Below are 11,190 nucleotides of genomic sequence, written 5' to 3'. Positions count from 1 at the left end.
AACGCGAAAGTATGAGACTGATGAGGGCGAATCCCAGACCTATGCCAGACCTAACTTGCGTTATCCTCTAAAATATTGATCGAAACCAGGTTTAATTGACTGTTTCAGCGTGGTACCACATTACTACGTGATACAATCCAGAAACAGCCCAGGATCTAGCCATCAAGTATGAGAAATATGCGAAAGTATGAGCCTGATGAAGGCAAATCCTAGGCTTAACCCAAACCTAACATGCGTTATCCTCTCAAATATTTATCAAGATCAGGTTTAATTGAATGTTTCAGTGTGGTACCACATTACTACGTGAACCAAACCAGAAAAAACCCAGGATCCGTTCAACAAGTATGTGACGAATGCGAAAGTATGAGTCTGATGAGTGATAATCCCAGGGCTAACCTAGACCTAACATGAATTATTCTCTAAAATATTGATCGAAACCAGGTTTAATTGACTGTTTCAGTGTGGTCCTACATTACTACGTGATCCAAACCAGAAAAAACCCAGGATCCGTTCAACAAGTATGTGAAGAATGCGAAAATATGAGTCTGATGAGTGATAATCCCAGGGCTAACCTAGACCTAACATGCGTTATCCTCTAAAATATCGATCCAAACCAGGTTTAATGGACTGTATCAATGTGGTACCACTTTACTACGTGATCCAAAGCAGAAAAAACCCAGGATCTGTTCAACAAGTATGTGGAAAACGTGAAAGTATGAGTCTGATGAGGTCAAATCCCAGACCTATCCCAGACTTATCTTGCGTTATCCTCTAAAATACTAATCGAAACCAGGTTTAATCGACTGTTTCAGTGTGGTACCACATTACTACGTGATCCAAACCAGAAAAAACCCAGGATCCGTTCAACAAGTATGTGTAGAATGCGAAAGTATCAGTCTGATGAGTGAAAATCCCCGACCTAACCTAGACCTAACATGCGTCATCCTCTAAAATACTGATCCAAACCAGGTTTAATGGAATGTTTCAGTGTGGTACCACACTACTACGTGATCCAAACCAGAAAAAACCCGGGATCTAGCCATGAAGTATGAGAAATATGCGAAAGTATGAGCCTGATGAGGGCAAATCCTAGACTTAACCCAAACCTAACATGCGCTATCCTCTCAAATATTTATCAAGATCAGGTTTAATTGAATGTTTCAGTGTGGTACCACATTACTACGTGAACCAAACCAGAAAAAACCCAGGATCCGGTCAACAAGTATGTGAAGAATGCGAAAGTATGAGTCTGATGAGTGATAATCCCAGGGCTAACCTAGACCTAACATGCGTTATCCTCTAAAATATTGATCGAGACCAGGTTTAATCAACTGTTTCAGTGTGGTACCACATTACTACGTGATCCAAACCAGAAAAAACCCAGGATCCGTTCAACAAGTATGTGAAAAACGCGAAAGTATGAGTCTGATGAGGTCAAATCCCAGACATATCCCAGACTTATCTTGCGTTATCCTCTAAAATACTGATCGAAACCAGGTTTAATCGACTGTTTCAGTGTGGTACCACATTACTACGTGATCCAAACCAGAAAAAACCCAGGATCCGTTCAACAAGTATGTGAAGAATGCGAAAGTATCAGTCTGATGAGGGCAAATCCCAGACCTATCCCAGACATAACTTGCGTTATCATCTAAAATATTGATCGAAACCTGGTTTAATCGACTGTTTCAGTGTGGTACCACATTCCTACGTGATCCAAACCAGAAAAAACCCAGGATCAGTTCAACAAGTATGTGAAGAATGCGAAGGTATGAGTCTGATAAATGTTAATCCCAGGCCTAACCTAGACCTAACATGAGTTATACTCTAAAATATTGATCGAAACCTGGTTTAATCGACTGTTTCAGTGTGGTACCACATTACTATGTGATCCAAACCAGAAAATAACCCAGGATCTGTTCAACGGGTATGTGAAGTGTGCGAAAGTATGAGTCTGATGAGTGAAAATCCCAAACCTAACCTAGACCTAACATGCGTTATCCTCTAAAATATTGATCCAAACCAGGTTTAATCGACTGTTTCAGTGTGGTATCACAGTACTACGTGACCCAAACCAGAAAAAACCCATGATCTGTTCAACAAGTATGTGAAGAATGCGAAAATATGAGTCTGATGAGTGATAATCCCTGGGCTAACCTAGACCTAACATGCGTTATCCTCTAAAATATTGATCCAAACCAGGTTTAATGGACTGTTTCAATGTGGTACCACTTTACTACGTGATCCAAAGCAGAAAAAACCCTCGATCAGGTCAACAAGTATGTGAAAAACGCGAAAGTATGAGACTGATGAGGGCGAATCCCAGACCTATGCCAGACCTAACTTGCGTTATCCTCTAAAATATTGATCGAAACCAGGTTTAATCGACTGTTTCAGTGTGGTACCACATTAATACGTGATCCAAACCAGAAAAAACCCAGAATCTGTTCAACGAGTATGTGAAGTGTGCGAAAGTATGAATCTGATGAGGGCAAATCCCAGACCTATCCCAGACCTAACATGCGTTATCCTCTAAAATATTTATCAAGACCAGGTTTAATTGATTGTTTCAGTCTGGACCCACATTACTACGTGATCCAAACCAGAAAAAACCCAGGATCCGTTCAACAAGTATGTGACGAATGCGAAAGTATGAGTCTGATGAGTGAAAATCCCAAACCTAACCTAGACCTAACATGCGTTATCCTCTAAAATATTGATCCAAACCAGGTTTAATGGACTGTTTCAGTGTGGTACCACACTACTACGTGATCCAAACCAGAAAAAACCCAGGATCTGTTCAACAAGTATGTGAAAAACGCGAAAGTATGAGCCTGGTGAGGGCAAGTCCAAGACCTATCCCAGACCTAACTTGCGTTGTCCTCTAAGATATTGATGGAAACCAGATTTAATTGACTGTTTCAGTGTTGTACTTCATTACTACGTGATACAATCCAGAAAAAGCAAAGGATCTAGCCATGAAGTATGAGAAATATGCGAAAGTATGAGCCTGATGAGGGCAAATCCTAGACCTAACCCAGACCTAACATGCGTTACCCTCGAAAATATTTATCAAGACCAGGTTTAATTGAATGTTTCAGTGTGGTACCACATTACTACGTGATGCAATCCAGAAAAAGCCCAGGATCTAGCAATCAAGTTTGAGAAATATGCGAAAGAATGAGCCTGATGAGGGCAAATCCTGGACCTAACCCAGACCTAACATGCGTTATCCTCTAAAATATTGATCCAAACCAGGTTTAATGGAATGTTTCAGTGTGGTACCACACTACTACGTGATCCAAACCAGAAAAAACCCAGGATCTGTTCAACAAGTATGTGAAAAACGCGAAAGTATGAGTCTGATGAGGTCAAATCCCAGACCTATCCCAGACTTATCTTGCGTTATCCTCTAAAATACTAATCGAAACCAGGTTTAATCGACTGTTTCAGTGTGGTACCACATTACTACGTGATCCAAACCAGAAAAAACCCAGGATCCGTTCAACAAGTATGTGTAGAATGCGAAAGTATCAGTCTGATGAGGTCAAATCCCAGACCTATCCCAGACCTAACTTGCGTTATCCACTAAAATATTGATCGAAACCAAGTTTAATCGACTGTTTCAGTGTGGTACCACATTCCTACGTGATTCAAACCAGAAAAAACCCAGGATCAGTTCAACAAGTATGTGAGGAATGCGAAAGTATGAGTCTGATGAGTGAAAATCCCAGACCTATCCCAGACCTAACTTGCGTTGTCCTCTACGATATTGATGGAAACCAGGTTTAATTGACTGTTTCAGTGTTGTACTTCATTACTACGTGATGCAATCCAGAAAAAGCCCAGGATCTAGCCATCAAGTATGAGAAATATGCGAAAGAATGAGCCTGATGAGAGCAAATCCCAGACCTAACCTAGACCTAGCATGAATTATTCTCTAAACTATTGATCGAAACCAGGTTTAATTGACTGTTTCAGTGTGGTCCTACATTACTACGTGATCCAAACCAGAAAAAACCCAGGATCCGTTCAACAAGTATGTGAAGAATGCGAAAGTATGAGCCTGATGAGTGAAAATCCCAGGCCTAACCTAGACCTAACATGCGTTATCCTCTAAAATATTGATCGAAACCAGGTTTAATAGACTGTTTCAGTGTGGTACCACATTACTACGTGATCCAAACCAGAAAAAAACCCAGAATCTGTTCAACGAGTATGTGAAGTGTGCGAAAGTATGAGTCTGATGAGGGCAAATCCCAGACCTATCCCAGACCTAACATGCGTTATCCTCTAAAATATTTATCAAGACCAGGTTTAATTGATTGTTTCAGTGTGGACCCACATTACTACGTGATCCAAACCAGAAAAAACCCAGGATCCGTTCAACAAGTATGTGAAGAATGCGAAAGTATGAGCCTGATGAGTGAAAATCCCAAACCTAACCTAGACCTAACATGCGTTATCCTCTAAAATATTGATCCAAACCAGGTTTACTCGACTGTTTCAGTGTGGTATCACAGTACTACGTGACCCAAACCAGAAAAAACCCATGATCTGTTCAACAAGTATGTGAAGAATGCGAAAATATGAGTCTGATGAGTGATGATCCCAGGGCTAACCTAGACCTAACATGCGTTATCCTCTAAAATATTGATCCAAACCAGGTTTAATGGACTGTTTCAATGCGGTACCACTTTACTACGTGATCCAAAGCAGAAAAAACCCTCGATCAGGTCAACAAGTATGTGAAAAACGCGAAAGTATGAGACTGATGAGGGCGAATCCCAGACCTATGCCAGACCTAACTTGCGTTATCCTCTAAAATATTGATCGAAACCAGGTTTAATTGACTGTTTCAGCGTGGTACCACATTACTACGTGATACAATCCAGAAACAGCCCAGGATCTAGCCATCAAGTATGAGAAATATGCGAAAGTATGAGCCTGATGAAGGCAAATCCTAGACTTAACCCAAACCTAACATGCGTTATCCTCTCAAATATTTATCAAGATCAGGTTTAATTGAATGTTTCAGTGTGGTACCACATTACTACGTGAACCAAACCAGAAAAAACCCAGGATCCGTTCAACAAGTATGTGACGAATGCGAAAGTATGAGTCTGATGAGTGATAATCCCAGGGCTAACCTAGACCTAACATGAATTATTCTCTAAAATATTGATCGAAACCAGGTTTAATTGACTGTTTCAGTGTGGTCCTACATTACTACGTGATCCAAACCAGAAGAAACCCAGGATCCGTTCAACAAGTATGTGAAGAATGCGAAAATATGAGTCTGATGAGTGATAATCCCAGGGCTAACCTAGACCTAACATGCGTTATCCTCTAAAATATCGATCCAAACCAGGTTTAATGGACTGTATCAATGTGGTACCACTTTACTACGTGATCCAAAGCAGAAAAAACCCAGGATCTGTTCAACAAGTATGTGAAAAACGCGAAAGTATGAGTCTGATGAGGTCAAATCCCAGACCTATCCCAGACTTATCTTGCGTTATCCTCTAAAATACTAATCGAAACCAGGTTTAATCGACTGTTTCAGTGTGGTACCACATTACTACGTGAACCAAACCAGAAAAAACCCAGGATCCGGTCAACAAGTATGTGAAGAATGCGAAAGTATGAGTCTGATGAGTGATAATCCCAGGGCTAACCTAGACCTAACATGCGTTATCCTCTAAAATATTGATCGAGACCAGGTTTAATCAACTGTTTCAGTGTGGTACCACATTACTACGTGATCCAAACCAGAAAAAACCCAGGATCCGTTCAACAAGTATGTGAAAAACGCGAAAGTATGAGTCTGATGAGGTCAAATCCCAGACATATCCCAGACTTATCTTGCGTTATCCTCTAAAATACTGATCGAAACCAGGTTTAATCGACTGTTTCAGTGTGGTACCACATTACTACGTGATCCAAACCAGAAAAAACCCAGGATCCGTTCAACAAGTATGTGAAGAATGCGAAAGTATCAGTCTGATGAGGGCAAATCCCAGACCTATCCCAGACATAACTTGCGTTATCATCTAAAATATTGATCGAAACCAGGTTTAATCGACTGTTTCAGTGTGGTACCACATTCCTACGTGATCCAAACCAGAAAAAACCCAGGATCAGTTCAACAAGTATGTGAAGAATGCGAAGGTATGAGTCTGATAAATGTTAATCCCAGGCCTAACCTAGACCTAACATGAGTTATACTCTAAAATATTGATCGAAACCTGGTTTAATCGACTGTTTCAGTGTGGTACCACATTACTATGTGATCCAAACCAGAAAATAACCCAGGATCTGTTCAACGGGTATGTGAAGTGTGCGAAAGTATGAGTCTGATGAGTGAAAATCCCAAACCTAACCTAGACCTAACATGCGTTATCCTCTAAAATATTGATCCAAACCAGGTTTAATCGACTGTTTCAGTGTGGTATCACAGTACTACGTGACCCAAACCAGAAAAAACCCATGATCTGTTCAACAAGTATGTGAAGAATGCGAAAATATGAGTCTGATGAGTGATAATCCCTGGGCTAACCTAGACCTAACATGCGTTATCCTCTAAAATATTGATCCAAACCAGGTTTAATGGACTGTTTCAATGTGGTACCACTTTACTACGTGATCCAAAGCAGAAAAAACCCTCGATCAGGTCAACAAGTATGTGAAAAACGCGAAAGTATGAGACTGATGAGGGCGAATCCCAGACCTATGCCAGACCTAACTTGCGTTATCCTCTAAAATATTGATCGAAACCAGGTTTAATTGACTGTTTCAGCGTGGTACCACATTACTACGTGATACAATCCAGAAACAGCCCAGGATCTAGCCATCAAGTATGAGAAATATGCGAAAGTATGAGCCTGATGAAGGCAAATCCTAGACTTAACCCAAACCTAACATGCGTTATCCTCTCAAATATTTATCAAGATCAGGTTTAATTGACTGTTTCAGTGTGGTCCTACATTACTACGTGATCCAAACCAGAAAAAACCCAGGATCCGTTCAACAAGTATGTGAAGAATGCGAAAGTATGAGTCTGATGAATGAAAATCCCAAATCTAACCTAGACCTAACATGCGTTATCCTCTAAAATATTGATCCAAACCAGGTTTAATGGACTGTTTCAGTGTGGTACCACACTACTACGTGATCCAAACCAGAAAAAACCCAGGATCTGTTCAACAAGTATGTGAAAAACGCGAAAGTATGAGCCTGGTGAGGGCAAGTCCAAGACCTATCCCAGACCTAACTTGCGTTGTCCTCTAAGATATTGATGGAAACCAGGTTTAATTGACTGTTTCAGTGTTGTACTTCATTACTACGTGATACAATCCAGAAAAAGCAAAGGATCTAGCCATGAAGTATGAGAAATATGCGAAAGTATGAGCCTGATGAGGGCAAATCCTAGACCTAACCCAGACCTAACATGCGTTATCCTCGAAAATATTTATCAAGACCAGGTTTAATTGAATGTTTCAGTGTGGTACCACATTACTACGTGATGCAATCCAGAAAAAGCCCAGGATCTAGCAATCAAGTTAGAGAAATATGCGAAAGAATGAGCCTGACGAGGGCAAATCCTGGACCTAACCCAGACCTAACACGCGTTATCCTCTAAAATATTGATCGCAAGCAGGTTTAATGGACTGTTTCAGTGTGGTACCACATTCCTACGTGATCCAAACCAGAAAAAACCCAGGATCAGTTCAACAAGTATGTGAAGAATGCGAAGGTATGAGTCTGATAAATGTTAATCCCAGGCCTAACCTAGACCTAACATGAGTTATACTCTAAAATATTGATCGAAACCTGGTTTAATCGACTGTTTCAGTGTGGTACCACATTACTATGTGATCCAAACCAGAAAATAACCCAGGATCTGTTCAACGGGTATATGAAGTGTGCGAAAGTATGAGTCTGATGAGTGAAAATCCCAAACCTAACCTAGACCTAACATGCGTTATCCTCTAAAATATTGATCCAAACCAGGTTTAATCGACTGTTTCAGTGTGGTATCACAGTACTACGTGACCCAAACCAGAAAAAACCCATGATGTGTTCAACAAGTATGTGAAGAATGCGAAAATATGAGTCTGATGAGTGATAATCCCTGGGCTAACCTAGACCTAACATGCGTTATCCTCTAAAATATTGATCCAAACCAGGTTTAATGGACTGTTTCAATGTGGTACCACTTTACTACGTGATCCAAAGCAGAAAAAACCCTCGATCAGGTCAACAAGTATGTGAAAAACGCGAAAGTATGAGACTGATGAGGGCGAATCCCAGACCTATGCCAGACCTAACTTGCGTTATCCTCTAAAATATTGATCGAAACCAGGTTTAATTGACTGTTTCAGCGTGGTACCACATTACTACGTGATACAATCCAGAAACAGCCCAGGATCTAGCCATCAGGTATGAGAAATATGCGAAAGTATGAGCCTGATGAAGGCAAATCCTAGACTTAACCCAAACCTAACATGCGTTATCCTCTCAAATATTTATCAAGATCAGGTTTAATTGACTGTTTCAGTGTGGTCCTACATTACTACGTGATCCAAACCAGAAAAAACCCAGGATCCGTTCAACAAGTATGTGAAGAATGCGAAAGTATGAGCCTGATGAGTGAAAATCCCAGGCCTAACCTAGACCTAACATGCGTTATCCTCTAAAATATTGATCGAAACCAGGTTTAATCGACTGTTTCAGTGTGGTACCACATTACTACGTGATCCAAACCAGAAAAAACCCAGAATCTGTTCAACCAGTATGTGAAGTGTGCGAAAGTATGAGTCTGATGAGGGCAAATCCCAGACCTATCCCAGACCTAACATGCGTTATCCTCTAAAATATTTATCAAGACCAGGTTTAATTGATTGTTTCAGTGTGGACCCACATTACTACGTGATCCAAACCAGAAAAAACCCAGGATCCGTTTAACAAGTATGTGAAGAATGCGAAAGTATGAGTCTGATGAATGAAAATCCCAAATCTAACCTAGACCTAACATGCGTTATCCTCTAAAATATTGATCCAAACCAGGTTTAATGGACTGTTTCAGTGTGGTACCACACTACTACGTGATCCAAACCAGAATAAACCCAGGATCTGTTCAACAAGTATGTGAAAAACGCGAAAGTATGAGCCTGGTGAGGGCAAGTCCAAGACCTATCCCAGACCTAACTTGCGTTGTCCTCTAAGATATTGATGGAAACCAGGTTTAATTGACTGTTTCAGTGTTGTACTTCATTACTACGTGATACAATCCAGAAAAAGCAAAGGATCTAGCCATGAAGTATGAGAAATATGCGAAAGTATGAGCCTGATGAGGGCAAATCCTAGACCTAACCCAGACCTAACATGCGTTATCCTCGAAAATATTTATCAAGACCAGGTTTAATTGAATGTTTCAGTGTGGTACCACATTACTACGTGATGCAATCCAGAAAAAGCCCAGGATCTAGCAATCAAGTTAGAGATATATGCGAAAGAATGAGCCTGATGAGGGCAAATCCTGGACCTAACCCAGACCTAACACGCGTTATCCTCTAAAATATTGATCGCAAGCAGGTTTAATGGACTGTTTCAGTGTGGTACCACACTACTACGTGATCCAAACCAGAAAAAACCCAGGATCTGTTCAACAAGTATGTGAAAAACGCGAAAGTATCAGTCTGATGAGGGCAAATCCCAGACCTATCCCAGACATAACTTGCGTTATCATCTAAAATATTGATCGAAACCAGGTTTAATCGACTGTTTCAGTGTGGTACCACATTCCTACGTGATCCAAACCAGAAAAAACCCAGGATCAGTTCAACAAGTATGTGAAGAATGCGAAGGTATGAGTCTGATAAATGTTAATCCCAGGCCTAACCTAGACCTAACATGAGTTATACTCTAAAATATTGATCGAAACCTGGTTTAATCGACTGTTTCAGTGTGGTACCACATTACTATGTGATCCAAACCAGAAAATAACCCAGGATCTGTTCAACGGGTATATGAAGTGTGCGAAAGTATGAGTCTGATGAGTGAAAATCCCAAACCTAACCTAGACCTAACATGCGTTATCCTCTAAAATATTGATCCAAACCAGGTTTAATCGACTGTTTCAGTGTGGTATCACAGTACTACGTGACCCAAACCAGAAAAAACCCATGATGTGTTCAACAAGTATGTGAAGAATGCGAAAATATGAGTCTGATGAGTGATAATCCCTGGGCTAACCTAGACCTAACATGCGTTATCCTCTAAAATATTGATCCAAACCAGGTTTAATGGACTGTTTCAATGTGGTACCACTTTACTACGTGATCCAAAGCAGAAAAAACCCTCGATCAGGTCAACAAGTATGTGAAAAACGCGAAAGTATGAGACTGATGAGGGCGAATCCCAGACCTATGCCAGACCTAACTTGCGTTATCCTCTAAAATATTGATCGAAACCAGGTTTAATTGACTGTTTCAGCGTGGTACCACATTACTACGTGATACAATCCAGAAACAGCCCAGGATCTAGCCATCAAGTATGAGAAATATGCGAAAGTATGAGCCTGATGAAGGCAAATCCTAGACTTAACCCAAACCTAACATGCGTTATCCTCTCAAATATTTATCAAGATCAGGTTTAATTGACTGTTTCAGTGTGGTCCTACATTACTACGTGATCCAAACCAGAAAAAACCCAGGATCCGTTCAACAAGTATGTGAAGAATGCGAAAGTATGAGCCTGATGAGTGAAAATCCCAGGCCTAACCTAGACCTAACATGCGTTATCCTCTAAAATATTGATCGAAACCAGGTTTAATCGACTGTTTCAGTGTGGTACCACATTACTACGTGATCCAAACCAGAAAAAACCCAGAATCTGTTCAACCAGTATGTGAAGTGTGCGAAAGTATGAGTCTGATGAGGGCAAATCCCAGACCTATCCCAGACCTAACATGCGTTATCCTCTAAAATATTTATCAAGACCAGGTTTAATTGATTGTTTCAGTGTGGACCCACATTACTACGTGATCCAAACCAGAAAAAACCCAGGATCCGTTCAACAAGTATGTGAAGAATGCGAAAGTATGAGTCTGATGAATGAAAATCCCAAATCTAACCTAGACCTAACATGCGTTATCCTCTAAAATATTGATCCAAACCAGGTTTAATG

Source organism: Colletes latitarsis, unplaced genomic scaffold (assembly GCF_051014445.1).
Source record: "Colletes latitarsis isolate SP2378_abdomen unplaced genomic scaffold, iyColLati1 scaffold0007, whole genome shotgun sequence".
Classification (NCBI taxonomy): domain Eukaryota; kingdom Metazoa; phylum Arthropoda; class Insecta; order Hymenoptera; family Colletidae; genus Colletes; species Colletes latitarsis.
This window is presented reverse-complemented; position numbering follows the sequence as displayed.